The sequence below is a fragment of the Ornithorhynchus anatinus genome, chromosome 12 (genome assembly GCF_004115215.2).
Source record: "Ornithorhynchus anatinus isolate Pmale09 chromosome 12, mOrnAna1.pri.v4, whole genome shotgun sequence".
Classification (NCBI taxonomy): domain Eukaryota; kingdom Metazoa; phylum Chordata; class Mammalia; order Monotremata; family Ornithorhynchidae; genus Ornithorhynchus; species Ornithorhynchus anatinus.
Genome location: NC_041739.1, coordinates 22394497 through 22420446, shown reverse-complemented (window position 1 = coordinate 22420446; position 25950 = coordinate 22394497). Strand labels below are relative to the sequence as shown.

The 25950-nt window shown below is 41.1% G+C and overlaps 1 non-coding gene across 1 annotated transcript; it reads left to right on the top strand.

Moving 5' to 3' along the window:
• The first annotated feature begins 1130 nt into the window (after positions 1 to 1130).
• LOC114815690 lies at positions 1131 to 1273 on the top strand. Its single transcript, XR_003763492.1, has one exon. It is a non-coding gene; the product is annotated as a small nucleolar RNA SNORA7 (small nucleolar RNA).
• Positions 1274 to 25950: the final 24677 nt, after the last annotated feature.

Here is a 25950-nt window from a genome sequence, read left to right as displayed (position 1 = left end):
TTTAGACACATTATAGTCTCTGGGTAAGTAGTATATTTACAAAGAAGCCTTGTTCATGGCTTATAGAACATAATAAGAACTTACAAGGACACGATATATTGCTCTGATAAGACTATAAACACAGTATCAGAAAGAAATCCATAAAAATCTAATCATGTCCTTACAATGGGGAAACTAAATGAAAGGTGAACACATTTAAAAAGAAGATTTATTATTATAATTAATTTTAAACTTTACACTTATGGTAAGCCTTATTCCTGGGGGAATTTAATTTTAAAACTTTACTATGACATTCAGATGATACACATTGATGCAAGGCCAACAAGCTTATAGCACTGCCATGAATTTAATACAGGTGTCTAGTAGCTAGCCTAACTCAATATAAGAAAAAAAATGGGGAAAACCCAGGATGGCTAAGAGTTCATTCCCAGAAAGATGCCCCAATCAAATTACTCTACAGAGGTTAGTCCCCAAAAACCCTTAGAGAAACTAGCACAGAAATTTCCTGAAAATTGGGAGTACAGCTCACAATCAAGATTGGGTCATCTGACATATAAAAAAGAAAATAGAATGAATTTATCACTCATGCAGAAAAAAACTTTGAAATCCAACACTTCAAAGGGATTACCATGATTACCCATGGCTACCCAACATATTTATTTATGTGTATACACAGATGCAGACCCACACACTATTTCTGAAAAACATGCATGCTTGAGCAGGCCTGTATTTGTAGTGGTGAACAGTTAGAGGACACCCTCCTCACCCTCTAGCTCACTGTGTAAATCTATTTTGATGAATAGATTCAGTCAATGTGTTTGTGGGCAGGGAAGGTGTCCGTTATCTTGTACTCTACCAACTGCTTAGTACAGTGCTCTGCTCAAATACAATTAAAAATATGATTGATTTATTGAGCTATATGAGAAGAGTTGAGGTGCCCAATTTAGTTCTTAGAAAGCTGAAGTCCACAAGTGAAAAACAATTAAGTCTGGTAATGGTATTTGGAAACTCGGTCAACAAAATCCATTAGCATCCATAAACTGTATTCCTACTTGAATGGGGAGAACCACACATTCGCGCTATGGCTCCGGCCTCTGGCATTGTCTTTTGAATATGGTAGAAAGGACTTACCCCTCTCAGGGTCGCACCTGGAGAGTTTCCAGTACTCTACCAGTTTCAGCTACGGGAGGGAAAGTCAAGCAGAGGTCTATCCATTCCATTCCAATCCTAGCTTGGACAGTGGCTAGCAAGTGGAAGCCAATCTGCTACAAGTCAAAACTCACCCATGCTGGGCAGCAGCGGCTAGGGAGAGAGTCGAGGGCAGAGACTCACGTTTACTGCACGGAAGGTGGCAATGGTAAACCACTTCCATATTTTTACCGAGAAAACTCCATGGATACACTACCAGAATGATTGCAGATGGAGAGTGGGGTGTTCTAGGAGAGATGTGTCCGTGGTGTCGCTATGGGTCGGGAATGACTTGGCGGCATAAGACCAGACAAGAAGGGACCTGCAACCTCCTGGGCAATCAAACTGCACCTTAAACAAGCATCAAATACTAATTCTACTAATGTGATTGAAAAGGAAATTGAACATAACAGCTGCTTGTTACTCAGGGGCACACAAACCTCTTCTTGGGGACATGAAATGCACCCTCATTCTGCCAATGAACCACAGGGATAAAGGTGAGAGTTTGGATATTGCAGTGCAATCTACCCTGCATATTCCTGGGCCTGAAATCCTGCTAAACCATGTGTAATGGTAGGAAATACCATCACAGGAATTGATTCTCTAAGATTTAATTGTATTTTACATTTAACATTTTTTATACTTTAGAGAGAAGTCCTGCTTCCAGTTTTTTTCAAGGAATAGAGGAACCTCATTCAGAATGTGGATAAACAAAGTATGAAACACATGATCACAAAAAGATAAGCTGATTTTTGCAGATACTTGTTGGACTTGTCGGAATTAGCTCCTCCAATGATTGAAACACTCAAATTTAGCCCAAGCATCAGCCAAATTTCAAACATCGCATTAATGTGGCTCTTATGCAAATGCACTGATTGGTCCTCAACTATCTCATAAAACATGGGGGCTGGAGACCTGCCCTTTAGTTCATAATAATAATAGCCTGCCAAAAACTTCTGAAGCGAGCAGGAAGGAATGGGGGAGTAAATGTGTGATCAGTGGAGAAGACACAGTATATTTGAAGAATTCCACTTCCAGATAAGTAACCTGGTCCTTTCCTTGTATTAAATCCCCTTCACAGATCCCCATTCTAGGAGACTGAAAAACAATTAGAATGGGTAGGTTGAGGAAATCAGCAAGGCAGAGACTGGCAGACATGCCTTCCACAAGAGACATCCCCCAAATTACATTATTCAAACCATAACATCTTTATTTACATAGCAGAGGGAGTGTTTTGTACTGAACAAAGATTTCCAATAGGAGAAGCAAATAGCAAAATTAATGGCCCACTACCCCAAAGCGTTCTCAATCTACAGATACAAGCCAACAAAATGGAAAGAACAATTGATGTAGTTATGCCCACAGAAAGCAGTGAAAGAGCATCTGTCATGAGCCAGCCAGGTTTGCAGGTTCCATCCATGGCAACTTAACACTAGCCAGCCCCATATGGGTTTAGTGATTTATGGAATGAGCCGAGAGAGACCCTGGAACCAAATTCCTCATCAAGGAACACAACTTGAGGAAAATAAGCCAGAATAATATTTATCTCTGTGCTAAACTTGAGAAGTGTCTTGCCAAAATGCTGGCAAGAGTTTTGGAATGGTTAGTTCCTGGTATGGTTAAGTTATCATAGTAGCTGAATCTGCAAGGGACATGGTATTTATTAAGGGGATTTTCCTGTTAAAACAAAAAAAAATTTGAACAAACGTAATGAGAAGGGCCAACTGAAGAGTAGTGTGGATTGTGCTAGATGGCAGGAGAAAAGCTTATAGAACTCAATACTAGGAACTAGGCCTGCCTCTGGCTGGTCCGGGAAGCAAGATGTCAATATGTTCACCTGACAGGCTTGGAACAAGACAACCCGATAGCTCAGGTTAGGTGGGATGGTGATGCTTTTAAAGGACTTCTGCCATATACCACCTGAAAGTCCTAAAATAAATTATTCAGGTGCTGGGATAATCCCTTAATCTTGACAGTGACGGTAGCAGCAGTTACTGCTTCTGCCACTGAAAATAAGAGGGTGAATCATCTGACCAGACAGAAACTCTCCTTCAGCGGCTAAAAAGGACCAATTTTGGCACAACCAAGCAGACAGGTGCTCTGCTGCCCACCAATCACCTCCGCTGCTGTTACTTGCCACCATCAGCACTGGTGGATGGAAGTAGATGTCCAGCCATCTTGCCAACATAGAAACACCAGAGCTAGGCAGCAACAGAAGATGGTGGGTTCTGACAGAAGCGCTGGCAGTGGGCATGGGATGAGAAAGATACGAGTTCCCAGCACTTTTCATTCCCTGCCTCTCCTCCATTTCCCCATTTTCCTCTAACCCTGTGCCTTTCTTCTTTTCTCTTTCCAACTTTCCTCTTCTCTGATCTCCTTCACCTTGACTATTCTATCAGCCTCCTTGCTGCCCTCCTTGCCTCTCGTCTCTCCCCAGTCTAGTCCATACTTCACTCTGCTGCCTTGATCAATTTTCTACAAAAACATTCTGTCCATGTCTTCCCAATCCCTACAAACCTCCATGGTTGTCCATCCAACTCCACAAACAGAAATGCATTACCTTTTGATTTATTAATTCATTCAATAGTATTTATTGAGCGCTTACTATGCACAGAGCACTGTATTAAGCACTTGGAATGTACAATTCGGCAATGCATAGAGACAATCTCTGCCCAATGACGGGCTCACAGTCTAATCAGGGGAGACAGACGGCAGAGCAAAACAGAATGAAACAAAAATAAGACAACATACACTTAATCTTGCCTCCTCCTACCTTACCTTGTTGATTTCCTATTACCATCCACCATGGTCACTTCTCTCCTCTAATGCCAATCTACTCACTGTACCTCAATCGCCTTTCATATCCGACAGTCCACCAACTCTCCCACCTTCAGAGTTTTATTAAAGTCACATCTCTTCCTAAAGGTCTTCCCTAAGACTTCATTCCCCTACTCCCTCCTGTCACCCTTGTTTTTGGATTTGGACTCTTCATTCATTACAGCCTCAGCCCCACAACATCTTTGTACATATCCATAATGTATTTGCATATCTGTCTCCCACTTTAGACTGTAAGTTCCTAGTGGGCAGAGAACATGTGTAGACAATTCTGCTATGTGATACTCTCCCAAACACTTAGTACAGTGGTCTGAACACAATAAGTGCTCAATAAATGTATGGATCTATTACAATCCAACCAACTCACTTTGCTCCTCTAACACCAATTTACTTTGTACCTCGATCTTGGCTATCCTACCGATGACCCCCTACCTACAGCCTCCCTTTGGCCTGGAATTCTCTGCCCCCTCATATCCAGAAGGCCACTACTCTCCCTACCTTCAGAGCCCTCCTAAATATCACATCTCACTAAGAGACCTTCCCTGAATAAGCTTTCCGTTCCCCTACTGTCCCGGCCCACTTTGTCATCTATGTACTCAGATCTTTACACCCCTTAAAGCTCTTGATATACACCTCACCTTCATCTCCATAGCACTTATGTATGCATCCTTATATTGTGCTATTTCCCCTATTTGCAATTTAATGTCTGTCTCTGCATCTAGACTGTAAATTCATTGTGGGCAGGAATGTCTACCAACTCTAATGCACTGTACTTTTCCAAGCTCTTATTATAGGGCTCTGCATACAGTAAGTGCTCAGTAAATACCACTGGGTCTCACCATCTTCCTCTTTCCCTCTTCTCTCACTTTCCCTACTATCTTTCAAATGTATCTCCCTGGAAATCAGACCCTCATCTCGAGTAGAGAAGCAGTAGGGTCTAGTGGGTAGAGTATGGGACTGGGAGTCACACAGCCATGAGTTCTAAACCTGACTCCACCACTTGTCTGTTGTGTGACCTTGGGCAAGTCACTTCACTTCTCTGTTCTTCAGTTACCTCATATCTAAAATGGAGATTAATACTATGAGCCTCATGTGGGACTGTGTACAACCTGATTAGCTTGGATCTTCCCCAGCACATAGTAAGTATAAAGCAAATACCATTTTTAAAAAAGCAACACTTAAGACACCAGATTTCCAGTCACCTTAGTTCGGGAACTTGGTCATCCCTCACTACTATCAACCCATTCTGCTGCCAAATTGGAGCGTTGCAGGGCAATCTGAAAAGACTGAGCAGTCTGCCAGAGGAAGGGAGGGAGGGAGTAAGCTGAACTAACAGAATCCCCATGCATCAGTTGTTCATTGATCAATGCCTGCTCCAATTAGGAGTCAAGCAAGAGGATGCACTAGCATGGGGAAATATTCTATCTGCATAACCTTAATCTAGCCAATTCCAGCCATCCTAAACGAAATAGAGATAAGATGCACTAATATCAAATCTACATAACATTAGCTGGCTAATGAATCAGATACTTTATGCCCCAGGAAGAAATCCACATATTACATGAAAAGAATTTAAGCCGACTTTCATTTGTTCTCATCAAAAAACCAGTATGTTCAGAAGACAGATCATAGTAATTCTTATACACCCTTGTCCTTGTTGTGACCATACCTTTGACTGAAAATTTGGCCTCAGTTGAGGGTGAGAGCGAAAACCATAAATACCCTAAAGCTTTTACAGTGACTAACCTGAGAAACTCAGGTCACCACTATTTCTTTTTCAGGTTCTCATTATTCCCAAAAGCTTTGACTGATCTCCAAGGCATCATTTCCTTGCACTGCAGCCTACTCACAGTGCTGAGGCTTAATTAGATGTTAGGAAAGTGCTTGAGAAATGGTGCTGCAAATGAAAACCAGCTGTTAACCATCTCTACTCAAGAAAGAACAAGAAGAAATTAATTGAAAAAATACAGTAACAGGGATTTAGGTTAGACATAGAACAATTTCCTGACCATGGTCATTAGACAGAGTAGGACACTGATGGAGTTGTGGATTATCCTTTATTTAATGACCTGAAAAACAGGTAGCCACTCACTCCTCAGAGTTGGGAAGATGCAACTCTAAGCACAGGGAATAGACTACGTGGACTTGGCCAAGCTTATCTACTGAAAAACAATAAATCAATAGCACAGTATGGCCAAGATCTGAATTCAGTGCAAGTAGGCATTCTGCAGGGAGGTGAGTGGTGGTGGGTAAAACAGCCTGGGCTGGAGCTGGTTGCATCCCCAGGGCCAGAACAGCGACTCACTGCAGCCCACTGTCATTACCAGAGCAGTGGCAAATTATTAAATAGGAGAGCATGTTGGGAGGGAGTGGGAGGTGCTTGGCAAATGATACTAGATCATTTCTCAAACTAGATCATTTCTCTGAGTGTCTTCCAGATGGGATTCTATGATGTGGAGTGAACTCGGTGGCCTTCACCAATCTTCCCCTAATGAGCAACACCAGTATAGGTGGTTGGGAATAGATATTAAGAGTTTTTCCTTTAGTTGACTAGGGTCATTCTGCTGACTTGAAGCTCAGATACCCGCACAAATATCTGGGCATGCAAGCACACCAACCTCTTCACCAAACTGGGTGAATGGTCCAATGTTTTGAGCTGACCTGCCCAAGAGTAAAGTGTTTAAACCTGATTCTGCCTCAGTTCAAGAGGACGGCATAGCTAAGCTCTACCTGGAAGGTACATATAGAAGCACAGGGTCACAACATATTCTCTTGACCTCTTCAATTGCAGCAGGCACAAGTCAGCTTCGTTAGTAGAGTAATTGGACGGATTGAAAGTATTCTGCGTTCCTTTCCACATCCCTACTAACTCAGAGCCACACCGTTAGCGCTGTGCTATACTCAGAGGCCAAATCCTGGGGTCCCTCGGAGCATCCCAAGCCAGCTAAGGTATTGGGGGTCTGCTTCTGGTCACAGCTGCTCCTGGGGGTAACGATGCCTGGCCAAAATATGTCCTGTTTGGATACATACTGAGATGGTTCTGAAAGACTACTGGGGTTCTTAAACCAAGAACCAGTTCTTACCGCAGAGTTTATGTCTGTCTATCTTCCCCATTAGAAGTAAGCAACCTGAAGGGAGTGTATCTTGTGTATCTTGTTTCTTTAGCCCTCTCAATCTCCCAAGCATTCAGTCAGTGTTTTGCGCTCAATAAACGCTTAATAACACTGATTGGTTCTTGAGGTGTCCGCAGCCACTTGCAAGGGTTCAGCTAAGGCCTACCTGTCTATTATATGGTACTCTCCCAAGCACTTAGCACAGTGTTCTGCACAAGGAAAGTGCTCATAAAGATGGTTGACTGCTCCTGGGGGAGACCCTAGTGAGGGCTACAGAGGATGCATTCTGGATGGCAGAAGAATTACCATACCTATAGTGGCCACCTAAAGGCCCTGGGCAGTGACACTGCTAGAGTTCCATGGTGAGGAAAAATCCTGCTCTCCCTCCCATCCCTCCCTCCCTCTCTACTGGGATCCTCTCCACAGACATCTACAATCACTCTTCCCCTATACAGAAGGAAAAATAAGGCTCATTATTTTTATAGCCAAAAGGAAAAAACTACTGGTGAAGTGACTACTTCATGAGATTTGATAACCTAATTGACTAATGGGAAGATTCAGGCTATCAGAGTACTTACAGAGTTTTGAATAGTGTGGCTAATTTTCCATTTGCTTCATCAGTGCAATAAATATGGATATTTGATTAACTACACTTTCATTACTTTTCATCCTCATTGTGGTAACAACCTTAAGATATGAAGGAAAGTTTTTCCTCTTAAAAAAAAATAAGTGACTCATTCAGAGCTTAGATTTCCTCTTCCCCATAATCCTGAAGTCTCAATGCCACGGAGACAACCTCTAATAGAGAATGGCTAAGTAGAAGTTCTTTTGTAGGTATTTTTTTTTTGCTTGAGATCTGTGATTATTCTTTCTTGACAGTCAAAGAAAAATAGTTCACAGCATTGCCATAATGCATGAGGAAGGCTCTAGAAACCTCTCCAACAGAAAAAATGTCTTGCTCTCAAAAGCACTTCAGTAGCTCTTTAATTCATATTACTTTGAAAATATATTCAAATGATTAAGCAATTCCCCAATAATCATAAATATTATTAAACTGAATTTTAATTTTGGTAAGAATAATTACTCATACAAGTGCTCAACCCAGTACTCTGCACCCGGTAAACAGTCAAATACCATTTATTGATTTGGAGGTTAAGGTACTCCTTATTAGACACTGAACTTGTTCTAAGTTTTGTAATAGCATGAAAAGAATCAATTGTTTGGGGAGTGCATTATAATTCATTCTTTTCCCCTGTGAATTTGCCCAGATTTATAACTTCAAGCAGAAGATACAAATTTAATACCAGAAAGGGGTGAGAATTGGATTTGAGGAAAGGACTTCAGGTAACTGTACCTCCTCCCTTCCACCCTAAGAGTCTCTCCTGCCTGGGTCACTTCCTGGAAAGGCAGGGGTGCCAGGGAAAATTGTAGATGGGATATTGGGGTCCCACAGTTTAAGACCATCCATCTAATATACATTCCCATCAATCAGTGGTATTTGTTGAACACTTTGTATTTGCAGAGCACTGTAATAAGGCTAAGCACTTAGGAGAATACAATATAGTTAGTAGACACATTCCCTGCCCACAAGTAGTTTACAGTGCAGAGGGGGAGACAAACATTAATATAAATAAATTTATAATTTTATATGTATATAATATATATTTTATATACATATATAATTTATATGTGTATATATAATTCATAATATAATTTATATATAATTTATACGTGTGTGTGTATTTATAAACTATATGTGCTGTGGGGCTAATAGTGGGGTGAATACCAAATGCCCAGAAGGTACAGAGCCAAGTGCATACTTTTATAGAAACATTAAACCGTACATTCAGTTTTTGATTATTTGTAAATATTTTTATGTCCCTTTCCCCCCAAAGAATGTAAACTCCTTGTGAATAAGGAATGTATGATTTATTTTTTACTTACCAAAAGCTTAGAGTATTGCACCTAATGAGTGCTCAGTAAATATCATTACTACCATTTCTACTTTGCTAGCTGGGACACCTAACAATTCTGCCATCCTGAATGAGGCATGATCCTGTAGGAGCTTCAGTGAGACAAGTTGCTGACCCGGTCAACCCCAAAATTGCCCCTAGTCCATGCCCATGTTGGAGAACAAAGTCACAGATAGAGAGGCAGCAGGAGAAGTGATGAAGCTCTCCAATGCTCCTGCAGAGCTGCTTCCAGTTTACTGCCTGGCTAAAATAGCCATATTTTTCTGAAGCCCAAAGGGAGAGATGAGATAGAGCCTCCGTAGAAGGGGACGAGTAATCCAAGACTAGCCAGGAAGAAAAAGGCAATAAAATAGAGACGTAGAGCAGTAACAAAGCAGAGGCGTAAAGAGAAAAATGCTGTTTCTTGGAGGCTTCTAGCACACCTGTCCTGCCCCTATTCCATCCTAGAAACCTCAAAGGGGAAGCAGATGGTAGCGGCATTCCTTGTATCAGGGAATAGGGTTGTCAGATGCAGCAGGGAAAGTAACAAAAAGGAGGAGCAGCATTCATTCCTTCTCTCCCCATTTTCTTGCTACTCCCGTAAAAGATTATCCACTACAATCTGTCAATCATTGTCATTTGAGAACCTATGTATAGAGCACTGTAAGTCTCAGGAGAGTACACCACAGAGTTGGCAATCATATTCCCTTCCCATAATGATTTTACAGTCTAGAAGGGGAGTTAGATGTTAATATAAATATCTTTGGCCCCTCTTTCCACCCTGGCCAAGGGCAGGACTTTGGCATGCCCATCGGACATTGTTCAGATGGCAGGATAGGGCTGAGAAGTTTGGGAGAGCCCTACAAAATGCATGGCTTCTTCTCAGATTTTTCCCATTTTTCACTGCCAACTGAGACCCTACAGACCTACACCAAGAAAGTATATTGTTCATTCTCCCATTGCCCTGCTTAATAATAATAATAATACCTGTGGTATTTGACAAGCACTTACTCTGTGCCAATCACTCTACCAAGCACCGGGTAGATACAGGTTAATTGGGTTGGACACAGTCCCTATCCCATAGGGGTCATAGTCTTAATCCCCATTTTATAGATGAAGTAACTGAAGCCCAGAGAAGTGAAGTGACTTGCTCAAGGTCACACAGCAGACAACTGTCCAGGATTAGAACCCACATCCTTCTGACTCCCAGGGTGTGCCCTATCCATTAGGACACACCAGCTTTCTATACCAGTTGTTTGTGTCCCTATCGCCCAAGAACATGGCATGGATGGAAGAGCATGATGAGAGTTCTCAATTCCCTGGAGCTCTAATGATATCATGAAGCCAGCCCCTCTCCCACACTTGAATCTTTTCAAAAAAGTTATCTTCCAGCATTCATAGTAAAATACCAATGATTCTTTCCACTCCCCACCCCAACCTAAGATGAGGGGGCGGTGTGGGGGAGTCTTGGCCAAAGCTAGTTTAAACTGGAAGTGAAAGTCCTTAAATAAATATATTCTGTTTGTTTTTCTATAGCAGACTTTCAGCAAAGTTGTGGATGAATCATTTATTTCTGTTTCAATTACTTTTTAATGTTTAGTTAATATGTACTCTTTGAATCTTATATAGGTCTTCACTGCCTCTTAACATTGTATATTTATGCAGCAAGGATATTGGTCGGCTTCAGAGCCACCCACAAGCTTCCCAGGACCCATGAATAGTACATTCATCTAAAAGTACGGATGTTTATTTTAGTATCTGTTACCACATCTAGAATGTAAGCTCCTTGTAGGCAGGGAACATGTCGACCAACCGGTTATACTGTACTCATCCAAGCTCTTAGTACAGTGCTCTATACATAAGCACTCAAATATTTGTTTGGAAATCAAATGTTATTGTCACTTTCGAGATTGTGATGTCCACTTATATTTGACTCATTTGGTCTCTCTCAAGTCATTTATCCTTCTCAGTGCCTCAGTTTCTTCTTTTTAAAATCCCACTCCCTCCTATTTAGACTGTGGGTCCCATTCAGGACAGGGATTATGTCCAACCTGATAACTTTGCCAAGCACTGTTCTAAGTCTGGCATGGTTACAAATAGTAAGTGCTTAACAAATTATATCATTATCATCATCACCCTATAGGGCAGGAAACATATCTTTTTCAATCAAATGTTGTACAACTCTGAGATAGAACTTCTTTCTATGCAGAAACTCAATCCATATTTATTGATAAGGAAGCTCTGCTCGACTGGCGTATGGCTTCTCTTTCTTTCATCCTCCTGGACCTAATTAAATGGCTATCCAATAGTTTCTCTGTAAAGCACCCATTTGCTGTTTCTACACTCACTTTAACTGGAGGTTGTCTTCACAGAGTACTTGGCAGATTTCTTAATGGTATTTATTGAGTGTTAACTATGTGCAGATCTCTGTATGTAGCATTTGGGAGAGTATACTACAACAAAGTTGGTAGAAACATTCCCTCAATATGTATGAATTGCAGATACGTACATAGGTGCTGTGGGGCTGAGGGAGGGGTGAATTAAGAGTGCAAATCCAAGTGCAATACAGAAGGGAGGGGGAGATGAGGAAACAAGGGCCTCATCAGGGAAGGCCTCTTGGAGGAGATGGGCTTTTAGTAAGGCTTTGAAGGTGGGGAGGGTGATCTAAATTCTCCAGGAACCTATTATTTAGCATTCTTTATGCGGCTATATTGACAGGTTGAGTTTGGAGTGTATGAGTCAATGCTCAATCCAAAATTCAGTTACTCACATAACTTCAATGATCAGTATATCTTTCAAATCTATGATGGACAGTGTTAAAAGCTAGAAGATAATATTGCTTGGATCGTGGGTTCATCTATGGTGTCTATCTTTTGGGGGAAGAAGAAGAAGAAGATAGTGTTGGGGAATAACACCTATTGTTTAAGCACTTTTGCCATGGTGAATTAGATACTGTGGTTATTTGAGTTTCTAATCCTCTAGACTGTAAACTCACTGTGGGCATGGAACACGTCTACCAACTCAGTTTTATTGTACTCACCCTAGCACTTAGAACAGTGCTCTGCACTCAGTAAGTACTCAAATACCACTGATAAAACCAGAAGCTCTGATGACCTTTTTTCATGCTTGACATCTGGCCCCACCTGTGTACAGTGAAATCTTCCATGGTAAGCAGCTTATCGGATTTGGAAGCCAAGAAATGAGTATCCAGATCTTTATGAATTGATCGCAGTTCGAAGCTCCCAGATCTAACCAGAGGTATGTAAACACTGAGTGTCACCTGTGAATAGGGGAGGCATACATTTGTTAAATAAATAACAGCAAACCATAAACTTAAAGTCTTCCTCTAGATCAGTCAGTGGCATTTGAGCACTTACTCTATGCAGAGCACTGTGTACTAAGCACTTGGCAGAATACAATTTAACAGAGTTGGTAGACATGTTCCCTTCTCAGCAACAAGCTTACAGTCTAAAGGGGGAGACAACCCTCAACTCCAGTATAGCAATTACATGTTGAGGATATTGTACCTAAAAATATAACTGGGTAATGAAAGATTGAAGTCATTTAGAAAATATTTAAAAGTAATTTTCCCCATTAAATGTACTTGCATTCTCTTTAAATACAGACTTAAATAGAAATTAAAAACTTTCTTTTGCTTGAAAAAAATCCATGCTTGAGTGGCAGGTACGTATAGAACGTTGATGCTCATGAATAGTCATACAAATGCTCTTATAATGCTTAGGACCAATTTAACAATAAATATCATTCATTTGAAAGCTCGGAGCTTGGCATGACTTCTACATTTGTGTGGGTTTTAGGTGATCACATTTGATTCAGCTTCGTTGCGCAGTGAATCAATGCCATATATAATGATGCTATCAAACTCAGAAAAGCAGAGAGCTGCTGGAAAAAGATATCTTAATCCGGCTAAATTAGTGGTTTGTCACTAATTTGCTGCAGGACTAATTTTATCCGAGTGCAAACAACATGGATATCAATCCACCTGTATTTACAAGGATTGAAATCCAGGCTTGGTTTTCTTCATCAATGCTGCCATCTTCTGGTTCAGTGCAAAGCACTGCTCTCACAGGGCCTTCCTAAAAATTGTACAATTTGATGCCTCAGGTGGAAACGGATTGCATAACATAAAGAGGGGAAATCATTCGTCTCAGAAATAGATGATTTATTTCTTCTCCCCACCCCTTTTTCTCCTGCTTTCATGAAAGCACCTGCCAAATCAGGTATGATAGCAATGTTGACGTTCATTTGTCAAGTACTAGAAAAACAAGAAGATAAATACAGCATTTAAGTGTAATAAAATATTAAGAATTAGTGCTGGGAGGAAAAACGGGTCCAGGAAAGACATATTTCAAATTTATCTACCTCAGCTTAGTGAAAAATTTAATTCTTTTTTTTTCTTTTGCCAACACACTAATTTTTCATTCCTCAGTGATTAAGAAAGAAATGCAACTCCCTCAGAATGAGATCAATTTAAAGCCTAGTGTTTTCAAAATGAAAGAAAATAATCTTAAAAACAGGGTCATAGGACAATGCCAGATAAAACTGCCTGATTGTCTCCAAGTCTGTTGTGAGAACAGGTGCAACTAAACTATGCCTATGCAAATCTAGCCTTCTATCCTTACCTGTGGATGTGTCCATTTTTTAGTATGGCTATTCTGGATGTTTAAAAATAATGAATTTGCTTAAACAGAGCTATTTTGTACTCTTGTCCCCGGCTTGGGACTTGGGAGACCATAGCTCAGGGCAGGACTGCACGATCCAGGACAAAATTAACCACCTTGACAGGCTCAGTTCAGGGTGAAAGCACAGAATGAGTAAACCTAATAATAATGTTGGTATTTGTTAAGTGCTTACTATGTGAAGAGCACTGTTCTAAGTGCTGGGGTAGATACAGGGTAATCAGGTTGTCCCACATGAGGCTCACAGTCTTAATCCCCATTTTACAGATGAGGTAACAGGCACAGAGAAGTTAAGTGACTTGCCCACAGTCACACAGCTAACAAGTGGCAGAACCAGCATTCAAACCCATGACCTCTGACTCCCAAGCCCGGGCTCTTTCCACTGAGCCACTCTGCCTCTACTTACTATCTGGAAGGAGGTGCACAAATGTGGCCTCTGAAGCACCCTTTTCCCTTGCTACAAATAAGGCCATGAAACCATGGCTGCATTCATTCAATCAAATTTGAGCACTTACTGTGCAAAGAGCACTGTACCTGGGAGAGTACAATACAACAATAGACATTCCCTGCCCACAACAAGCTTACAGTCTAGGGGGTCAGAGACAGCCATCAATTCAAATGAATTACAGATATGTATTTAAGTGCTGTGTGGCTGGGAGGGAAGAAGAACAAAGGGAGCAAGTCAGGGCAACGCAGAAGAGAGTGGGAGAAGAGGAAAGGGGATTTAGTCTGGGAAAGGCTCTTGGAGGAGATGTGCCTTCATTAAGGCCTTGAACGCGGGGGAGAGAAATTGTCCATCGGATTTGAGGGCAGGCATTCCAGGCCAGAGACAGGATGTGGGCTAGGGGTCAGTGGCAAGTTTAGGCGAGATCAAGGGACATATTTGCCCACGTAGGCCCAGGCCTGGAGGGTGGTTGGTGCCCGGCACCTCAGCTAGCCTCTGCCCCAGATGATTCTTGCTCATGCCTGTCCCTTGGCACTACCATCCCGAGCCCCGGAAACGCACGCTCTCCCACACTCTCCACCCCAGCTCGGCGAACACCTGCTCTCTGCCATTCACTGCCACCTTCTAACCTCAAAATACCTCCTTACCAGTCCAGGTAAAGGAAATTCTACTGATTTACAGCACTCAGTCATATTATGCTTTTGGTTTGTGGCTCTTCAGTTCATGAGGCTCTACCATAGTGGAATCCCTAAATCAGAGACTTTACCCCTTTTTAAATGCAATTACCATTTATTATAGTTCATGAAGAACAGTAACAATTCTTGAGATCTGAGAATCACAGAATCCAAGATCGGAAGGGATTTAGAGAGATCATCTTAATCCAGCCCCCTGCCTCGAGGCAGGTGGACAGCAAGAAGGCAGAACAGATGGGTTCCTGTTATTTTCTTTAAAATCTCCAGAAATGAAGACTCTACACTCTCTCTAGAGAGCCTACTCTAGCATTTTATCATCCTGGCAGTTCAAAAGTGATTGCCTTATGTCTAACCAAATGGAAGTTTTTCTTTTAGTCAAATTTTGCATATTTGGCCTGAAAAATGATTTGCCCTTTGTAAGCACTTAATAAATGGCATTACTTCTATTTAGTCAGTCCCTTGGAGAGGTCCCAGAAGCTCCAGAACCCAGTTGGCCTAAGAACCTTAAATAGCCAAAGATTTATTTTTTTTAACAAGTTTTCCAATGTGCAGAGAAGTGGGTAGTGGGTGCCATTTTGTCAGCTCAATGGAAACGGTTTACCCCCTGACCACACAAAAAGGGGGATCTCAGACCCTGTTACATCCACTCCTGAGGGAAATGTTTCCAGATCCAAATTACTTTAAACGTCAGCTACTTTCCACTTGACTGGTTTTTGGGTCTCAAGCAATTTACCGCAAACTTTCTTTTGGTTAGGGCTTAGTATGTGAATGTTATTTAAGGTCAAATATGACAAATGTTCTCTGCAGTAATGGAAATATAAATCAGGTACCCTGACTTTATTCCTTTCAAATTACTTTTATTCTGATTAATAATTTTTCCTCTGGCCCCAGAAACATGATTTGGGGTCATCACCAAGACTTTTTTCCTTGGAAGCATTCAAAAAGGGCTGAATAGGTCTGAAACTTAGCGGAGAAACCATTTCTCCTAAATTTATGGAATTACCAAGTCTACCGTACTCTTCTGAGACTTAGTACAGTGCTCTGCACAGAGTAAATGCTCAAAAAATACCAGTGATTGATAATGTAAAATTCAGGTATTCATAGTTTGATTACAACTTTACTGAGACCACAGTCTGCCCTGAGCAGCCACAGAAAGGAAAAGCTGCTCTGTGGGTATCAGATGGCTGGGACAGGTGTCTGCCATTTGGAAGCACAGAGGAGTCGACAACTCTGTAATCCCCCCCAAAACTTTTAGGTATACATCAAATAAGCTACCATTTAGGATTTACAGGCTTCTGTGTTGGTCAGGGATGAACACTGAGGTGAGTGGCAGGGAGAGGTATATTAGACCAAACTGCCAACATACATCAGGCCAGGAGGCAATGCCCAGCCAGGTGGCAACCCAAAAGGGAAAGAAGCAGTAAACCTGCAAGCCATTGATTTGAAATTTCCCTCCTTGTAATTTTAGGACAAGTAGTTTCCCACCCCACTTTCTACCCCTTGAAGGATGAAGGGAGGAAGGGGAGAACATTTGGGTCTGAACCTAGGAAGTCCATTTCAGCCCAAGAAATAATAAATGGCATTACTTCTAATTAGTCAGTGTCCTGGAGAAGTCCCAGAAGCTCCAGAACCTGTTGGGGGCCCAGTTGACCCAAGAGCCTTAAATAGCCAGAGTTTTTTTTTGTTTTTTGTTGGGTTTTTTTTTGTTTTTTTTTTACAAGTTTTCCAAAGTGCAGAGAAGTGGGTGCCATTTTGTCAGCTCAATGGAAACGGTTTACCCCCGACCACCCAAAAAGGGGGATCTCAGACCCTGTTATCTGAGGAAGGGTAGAAAGTCCAGTTCAGCCCAAGATCTCCCAGGGTATGTTCTTGGAACAGTAGCTTAACCCTCTTGTTGGAGAGGCAAGCAGCAGCATGGCCTCATCGATAGAGTACTTGTAATTACTCTAGTGCTTAGTACAGTCTCTGGTACATAGTAAGTATTTAACAAATACCATTAAAAAAAAAAGACACTTCAACTCCCCTGGATTCCTCTGGTGCAGGATGATTCTGTCCAATCATATCTATTGAGTGCTTACTGTGTGCAGAGTACTGTACTAAGCGCCTGGAAGAGTACAATATAACAATTTAACAAAACACATTTCCTGACCACAGTGAGTTCTTAGAGGGGGAGACTTCTAAGACATGCTGCCAATGGGAAACAGCGTGGCTTAGTGGAAAGAGCACGGGCTTGGGAGTCAGAGGTTGTGGGTTCTAATTCTGGACCCACCATTTATCAGCTGTGTGACTTTCGGCAAGTCACTTAACTTCTCTGTACCTCAGTTACCTCATCTGTAAAATGGGGATTAAGACTGTGACCCCCACGTGGGACAACCTGATAACCTTGTATCTCCCCCAGTGCTTCTAACAGTGCTTGGCACATAGGAAGTGCTTAACAAATACCATTATTATTATTATCCCACTCCTCATTGACTACATGTAGGATTGACTACAGTGGGATCCCAGGACACAGACCCCAACTAAAGCCCAAAAAATTTGGGCAAAACTGGTGCTCTTTCTTCCCTGCAGGAAAGAAATGGCAACTGGACACGCTGCAGGTGGCTGCATCTGGCACCTGATTGGGCAGTACTTTGACAAATGCTGACTGGGAGGAGCAACAGGAAATATCCCATTATCATCCTCTTTCCTATCTGTCTTTCTAACTGGATTTTAAGCACCTTGAAGGCAAGGCAATGTGTCTACTTAGTCTATTGTGCTACCCCAAATATTTAGTATTATTAAGCTCTTCTCTGTAGAGCATCATATTAAGAACTAGGGAAAAAAAAAATACACAGATGAGAATTAGACATGGACCCCTCACTCCAATATGCTCACAATTTAAGAATAAGAGTGTACAGAGCATAGGGAGGAGGAATTCAGCTTTAGACTACAAATTCCATAAAGGCAGAAATAATATTTGAGCCTGTGCTTTAGCTCCATTAAAAATAGAATATCAAGACTGCCAATTCCCAAGATCACACTTGTCCTTGATAATTATTATGAATAGCTATTGAGTCTGTTCACATTTATTAATTAGCTTGAGTGTATTTAATTGATCCCATCCTAGATTTGGAGAAAGATAGAAATAAAACAAAGGTTTCTAACTCCCTTACTTGTAAAGTCTCCTAAGATTTTTTTTTCCAAACCTCACTGCAATTTTGCTTCCCATTCACAGCTTCCTGAGTCACATATATACACATCTTACATACTCTACTACTTGAGCAGTAATGTGCATACCCCCATTCCCTTCCTCACATCTATAAATTTTAGGAGTTCTATCCTCTCCTAAACTGTAAACTCCTAAAGAGCAGGAATCATGCCCACCAACAATATTGTACTCTCCCATGCACTTAGTACAGTGATATGCACCTAGATTTTTTCATTATTTTACATTTCTAGCTCAGAAGTGATTTTCAATAATTAGAAACCAAGTCAGATTTGGAACGTCCAGGAAATCCATGAGAAAAGACAGCCCCAGAAGTGTCTGCCTGTGGATCTGCAGGACATGGAGCCAACTAGGTATGATGACCACATAGGTTTGACTTTGACACAAAATAATCAATTTCTTGAGTACTTACTATTGACAGAACACTGTACTAACCACCTGGGAGAATACAATAGAATTGGTAGACACAATCTCTGCCCTCAAGGAGCTGACATCCTAGTGATAATTCTATGTTGAACGCTCGCTGTGTGTCGAGCACCATATTTAGTGATGGAGTAGACACAAGATAATCAGATAGGACATACCTCCTGTCCAGGGTACACATAATGGTAATTATGGCTGTTCCTGGGCACTTAATTATAATAATTATGGAATTTGTTAAGTGTTTACCAGGTTTCAAGCATTATTCTAAGCTTGGGGTAGATACAAGGTAAACAGGTTGGACACAGTCTATGTCCCACATGGGTCTCAAAGTGTTGTATATGATCTTCCTGTAGCCAGTTGAAACAGTTGATTTATGACACCCTCATAAGCCTCCATCTCTGATTGGTTCCTGGAAACATGTTCTAATTGCTCAAAAGTGAAATCATAATGACTCAAGCCCTCTTCCTCCTCAAGATGCTGAATCACATCTCCTCAGCAGAAAATGGAGGTAAAGGGTGGTGGGAGAGGGTAATCATGTTAATCAGGGTAAGGCATAGGCACAGAGGACCTCAGGGGACCATGGGACCAGGTGGGCCTGCCAGAGACTTACTCCTCGGATCTGGAAATGCCAGCACCCCGGCCTTGCAACCCCAGGTGACTAGAGGAGCCTAGAGGCCTGGAGGTGAGGACCCAGTGGCATGCCAAATATCCAAGCCCAGCACTGGGGCATGCCACCTACTTACCACCCCACCCCCATCCACCAGGATCCCCATGAGGGAAATAAGAGGAAAAACTGAAGCAGCAAGTCTGCACTGGGAGGGGTCATGCCCTTTTGGGGCACAACCATCCCTCTGGGAGACAGAAAGGAGATGAGGCACTGGGGGACTTTGAGATACTATGGTGATGGAAGGGGAGAGTGAACCAAGCTCACTGGAATATCCCACCTCCCTCTTCGCCACTTGCACTCCCTTAACACTAAAATGGTAGGTAACAGTTTAAACCACTTAGACAATGAAGAAAGTGACAAGAAAATGCAGCATCCTATCCCTTCATCTTGGAGGGCTTCACCAGATAAATGAGTTGTAGCTCAAAATGATCTTTCATGATTCCCTGCCCCACACAGGGTTTATAGTCTAAGTAGAAGGGACATTCAGTATTGAACATTTTTACAGATGAGGAAACTGAGGCAAATGGAAATGAAATGACTTGCCTAAGATGAAACAGGCAGGTGGCAGAGCTAGGATTAGAACTGACATCCTCCAACTCTTAGGCCTATGTTCTTTCTACTAGGCCTATTAAAACTTTTAAGGTCCTTTTAACTTTGAAGTAATATTGCCTAGTGGTTAAAACATGGGCCAAGGAGTCAGAAGGCTTGGGTTCTAATCCTGGCTCCACCACTTGCCTGCTGTAACCTTGGGCAAGTCACTCAACTTCTCTGTTCCTCAGTTACCTCATAAAATGGGAATTAATTCTTTGAGCCCCATGTGGGACAGATTGGGTACAACCTGATTATCTTGCATCTACTCCGGTGCTTAGGCATTTACTATGTCCAGGCACTGAATGAACAAATATTAAAAAAATAAATAGATTCCCTCACCCCCACACACAAATTCCATTCTGTTGCCCAGGTGAGCCACTTAGTTTTCTTTATTCATTGCATCCTCTTTCCATCTCTACTCACATGTCCTTTCCCATGATTTTTTTTCTAGTTTCCAGCTGCTCCTCTTCCCATCCCTAATAACTGCATTCATCCCTCCAGCCCCACAGCAACTCCTCCCAAACCCTAAACACCAGGCTATCCCCAGATCTGTAATCTATATTTGATCTTTTTTTTTAAAAAAACTTTTCTTCATTTTGGCTGCTCTCTCCCCAGCATCCCACCGCACAATTACAGCCCGAACCACCCATAACAAAGCCACAGAGACAGGATGGGACTGGAATATTTGAGGAAATATTGGCCAAAAAAAAAATGAGACAACCCATAAAATGTGGGATGTGTGGTTACCCTAATCACAGGGCCCATCTTAAGGAAGCAAGAAACCAGGCCAGGAACACAAACCAGAAAAGGGAGAGAGAATTGTCATCTGTCACCCATTCACTCTCTCAGGTTCTTGCTAGAATGAGGTAGTGAAACTTGCTTGTTTTCTTTAGCTCCTAGTGGAGATTGGCTTGGAGATCTACAGAGGTTCAGAGATGACATATGATCAGAAAAGGAAATGAAAATTATTTATTCTGAGAGCTGCATTCACTGCTAAATTATTTTATTCTGTTAAATTCCATGTGAACTCAAGGAGCTGGGAGGTCTTTGAACTACATTTCTTTCTGCCCCATTTCCAGAGTTTACCGTTAACTTGGATTTTTATATTTTATTTTTTGCTTTTCAAAAATAATCACTTATTTGAAGTATTAAAAAAGATTAAGAAATCGTTAGCTTCTGCATAATGTGACTGTGCCTGGGAAATAAGTAACCTAGAAGAATAAAAGACATAGAGCATGAAAAGGTTACTTTTTAATGTATAAAAGAAAACTTAGGAGTTGGAACATTTATTTTGGGAACACAAATGTTTTTGCAACATGAGACCCTGTTTCAGGGTTTTAAGGTAAGTACCAAAAGAAAAAAGTGACCAAAGCCCAAGTCAGTGTTACTTTAAACGTTAATAGCTTTCATTATTTAAACTAAGAATAGAAGTAAAATGAAAAAGCTAATTAGAAAATAAATGAAAATCAGGGGGTTCTTTCCCTATCCCAAATACTTGTAAATTATCCTTTTTTTTGGCCTCTTAAAAAATTATTTGAAGCTTACTCTGCACTATCCTTACTTCAAGAAGAAATAATAATTCAGGGACAAACCTCTTTCTATTCCTCTGAGAAGCATAAAGACCAATGACTGAAATGACTTTGAGAGGAGAATAAGAACTGAGAGCCAGCAGGGAGACTGGATACTGCTGTGAAGAAAGAACTTAGAAATGTAAAAAACAGACTCTGACTAAAGGGATCAGAAGTGTAATGAAAACCTGAGAAACAAACATAGGAAAATGGATAGGAAAGAAAATCAGAAGTGAGACAAAAGCTTTGCATTCCTAGTTAAAATTAGAATGAGGTCAAATCTTAGCCAAAATTTACCCTTGTAAAAGGGAGGCTCTTTAAAATGTCAGTATAAAGCTAGGACATTGTTCCATAAAAGCACTCCTATAGGATCCTTTTCTATTGTCTTCATTCCACCTACGCGGATTTAGTCTTTGCTCATGGCGTATTTTGGTGGTGACTTGTACTTTCCAAGTGCTTAGTACAGTGCTCTGCACACAGTAAGTGCTCAATAAATACAATTGAGGACTTGGGCGGGGAAAGGGAGGGCTTAATCAAGGGCTTTTCTAGAGCCGTTGGAGAACATGGCTGCAAAAGGGACAGCATTTATGGCCTCCCACTTTCCACCATCAGCCACATGATCTTTGCTCCTGCACCACCTCAACGTTCCTTAAAAACGAGTTAATAGGAAATGCAGAAAGGTGGTCAGAATAAATCTACGGAAAAGGATGCTCCACCCGATACAGCCAATGTCCATTTCGGAAGGAGGAAAAAAAATCAAAGAAGAATAGAGAAAGACCAAGTGATCAAGACTGCTTTGTTGCACCATTCACTGTTCCAGACAGAAGAGTCAAATTCAGAGAAGCAGTGTGGTCCAGTGGATAGAGTAAGGGCCTGGGAATCAGAAGGACCTGGGTTCTATTCCCAGCACTGCGATTCGTCTGCTGTGTGACTTTAGGTTAGACCCTTAACTTCTTTCTCTGTGCCTTAGTTACCTCATCTGTAAAATGGGGATTAAGACTGTGAGCCCTGTGTGGGATAGGGATTGTGTCCAATGCAATTATCTTGTATCTACCCCGTTGTTTAGAACAGTGCCTGGGGCATAGTAAGCACTTAAAAAATACCATTATTATTATTATTATTACTTGATTATATAGTTCTGACTGAATCCAAATCAAGAATAGAGACTAGAATCAATCAACCAATGGTATTTATTCAGCACTTACTATGTGCCGAACACTGCACTAAGTGCTTGGGAAAGTACAACAGAGTTGGCAAATATCTTTCTAAAGTGGGAGATAAAATAAATAACAGATATATAAATAAGAGCTTGAAGGAAAGAACAGACTTGAGATGCTTGATAAGAAATTTAAGTCAATCTCGTTAGAGATCAGATTGAGGTACTAAAGAAGTTATTGAATCTCTTTCTCTGGCATGTAACTGACTAGATGATCACACAAAAGCCTACCCGGCCCACAATCTACTATGATCTCTCTTTAGATCACACACACACACACAACATTAATCTGGGGCCAATAACAAAGTTTTCTGTAGATACTCTCGGTTCACCTACCACAGTCAATGTTCAATACCGGTTCAGACTTCAGGATTGCTTAAGCTTCTAATGGGGAAGCATCTATTCAGTGATGCTTTCTGCCTGACTTTTTCTCATCTAATTTCCTGAAGGGGGTTGCTTGGGGCTGGTGTTTCCATACTGATCATATAGTGGGAATCATTGCTCAATGAGACCTGTGGGATCCACTTTTTCAAGTCTCCCACCTCGGGAAAATGGGAAGGGGGATGAACCCTGTAGTTCAGCCTGGCCTACTATATCCATGAAGAATACACCTGGATGGGTTTGGTGTTCATTACCTTCCTGGTGATATGAGAGGTTTTCAGGTCAGGAACAAATTTTAGAGAGGATTTTTAGTGGTATTTGTTAAGCATATACTCTGTGTCAAATACTGTTCTAAATCCATGGGGTAGAAACAATTTAATCAAGTTGGGTACTATCCCTGTCTTATATTATGGCTCACAGTCTAAGTAGAAGGGAGAAGGATTTAATCTCTGTATTACGGATGAGAAAACTGAAGCTCAGAGAAGTCAAATGATTTTACTGAGATTTCACAGAAGTGATGAAACTGGGATTGGAACTCAAGTCCACTGATTCCCAGCCCCAGTGCTCTTTCTACTAGCCCATGTGCTAGTGAGCAGGCAGAACAGGTTTTTCCTACTACTCCACCAAAAAAAGACCATAAAAAGTCAGGTATGAACAACAGAAAAGACCTAGGAAAAATAACCTCCAATCTACAAAGTGTCTCCCATATATTCCACAGTACCACGGACTAGATGACCAGACTCCTACAAAAACACTGAATCAGGGCCAATATCCAAACCACACAAAGTCAAAACATTACTGAGACCTGGGAAAGATGTTTTACCAGTGGAAACAAGGTACCTATGAATTATCATGTGGCTCAAATTGCCAGAACATATGTGAGCCAGATGGGTAGAAAGATCTACAAGGGCAAGAGTACAGCTCTGCAGAAGAGAGGGAGCAAAAAAGCATCAGCATCAGCTCAGATGCAGCATGTGCAGGAAATGGGACAGAACCACCACTTCCAAGTGACTCACACCATCAACAAGATGAACCAATCTAGAAACAGGATAATCTGGAAATCCATCAAAATTGAAACATGATTCAGAGGCCTGAGTAGATGAAATATTGCATGACCCCAAACAGATCCCAAAGAACCCAACCATATCCAGAAAAACAGGGATAAAACAAGTGTAGAGAGTTCATGTTTTTGGTGTGTGACATGGATGGGCTTTTATTATTGTTGTTTTTTAAAAAAATATGGCATTTGTTAAGCACTTATGATGTGCCAAGCACTATTCTAAGTACTAGGGTAGATACAATTTTACCAGGGTGGACAAAACCCCTGCCCCACATGGGGGCTCACAATCTAAGTAACAGCTTGTCCCTTGCTAACCTATTTTTGATACTTATATTAAGTTCATTTGTAAGCTCTATTTCACCTGAAAACAAGGATTCAGGAACCACCCAAAGATGGGCCTTTTTCCCTTTCCTTTTGATAAGTGTGAAAACAGGAAAGGAATTTGGTATACCCACAGCATTCTGGGACATCTTAACTACAGGTTCAAGAATGCTGCAGGTCCTAGACTGTGCAGCTCAGGGGACCTAGGCAATATACTGGCCAGTTTAGGAATACTGCTAATTCTGAAATATTTGCATATTTTTCAAAAAAGTGCCCAAGACAGCCTAGAAACAGTCAGCTAAACCAGAATGTTCAATTTTGTTTGACAATCCCATCCCCACTGTTTTAATGAAAAATTGCTTTGGTGTTGTACCTTTTACATTTGCTATATGCTGTGCCTGGCACTGTTCTTGATTCTGCCTCTTACAATCATGATCTCCCCAAAGCCTCTTTCCTAAAAGTCATCTAATTTAGGATCTGAATGGAGCATAGCAGTCTGGCTGTTTTGTATGCTGCTAGATTCTCTTTGAAGACCACAGCTATAATGTCTCATGTGAGATTGTACTTCACTACATTTTTTAAAAAAGAAAAAAAAAATCTGTCATCCTCCCTGCAGTACTGTGACAGTCAACTTTTTCAAAAGGGATTATCACATGGGGCTAATAGTCACATGAGAACCAATTAGGAGGTCACTCAAAAGGCAATTATTCCCTTTTCCAAGTCTACTTTGGATCTATTTCAACTTTCCTAGCAATTATCAAAAAGTGAGCAAAAGCATTTTGTTATCAAGGGAGTTGACAACCTTGAAAAACCACCAGGCTATGTCGTTTAGCCTTCTGCCCCCCCCCCCCCCCCACACTGCAGCTTAACATATATAGAATAAATAGTAACTGCTTGGGGAACCTGACCCCTCCCCCCACCCCATCTCCAACACACAGACACCTGTACTCAAATATACCCAGGAATCCCATGGGAACAATCCAGAGGAGAAAAAAAAAAGTTTTTCAGTATAATCTTTCCAAATAGGCCTTGAATTCTTTGCTAAAACAAATAAAGCAGTACTCTGTGTAACCAGCACTGTCTTAAATCATGCAACTACTTCACAAAGCAAAGATGAGAATTAAGCCCTTATATATAGCTGTTGACTTCTGGAAATACTGGAAAAACACATTCAGAAACCATCTGCCTATGTAATATTTTCTTGTGATATTTTCTTTGCACATCCTCACGTTATTTTAGTTATTTTAATAATATTTGCCTAAAAAGAGGATCTTACTTTCATAAGAGGTTATACCCTTACCTTGATGTTTACAAAAATTGTACAAATTCTGAAAATGTGTTTGACAACTGCAGATCAATAATTATTTGCTGAGTGCAGAACACTTGTACTAAGTCCTAGAGAGAGTACAAATGGATTAATAGATAGGATCCATGTTTTCCAGATTTTATGATCTAGCAGATGAGACAGTTTTACTACATAGACCTTTCAGCCTGAAAAAGCATAAGCTGGCATAGAGGAGAGAGAGGTTAATGGTTATTTTGTTGGATTCTTTCTTTACAATAGGGGATATGTTTCATAGGAGAAATGAGATG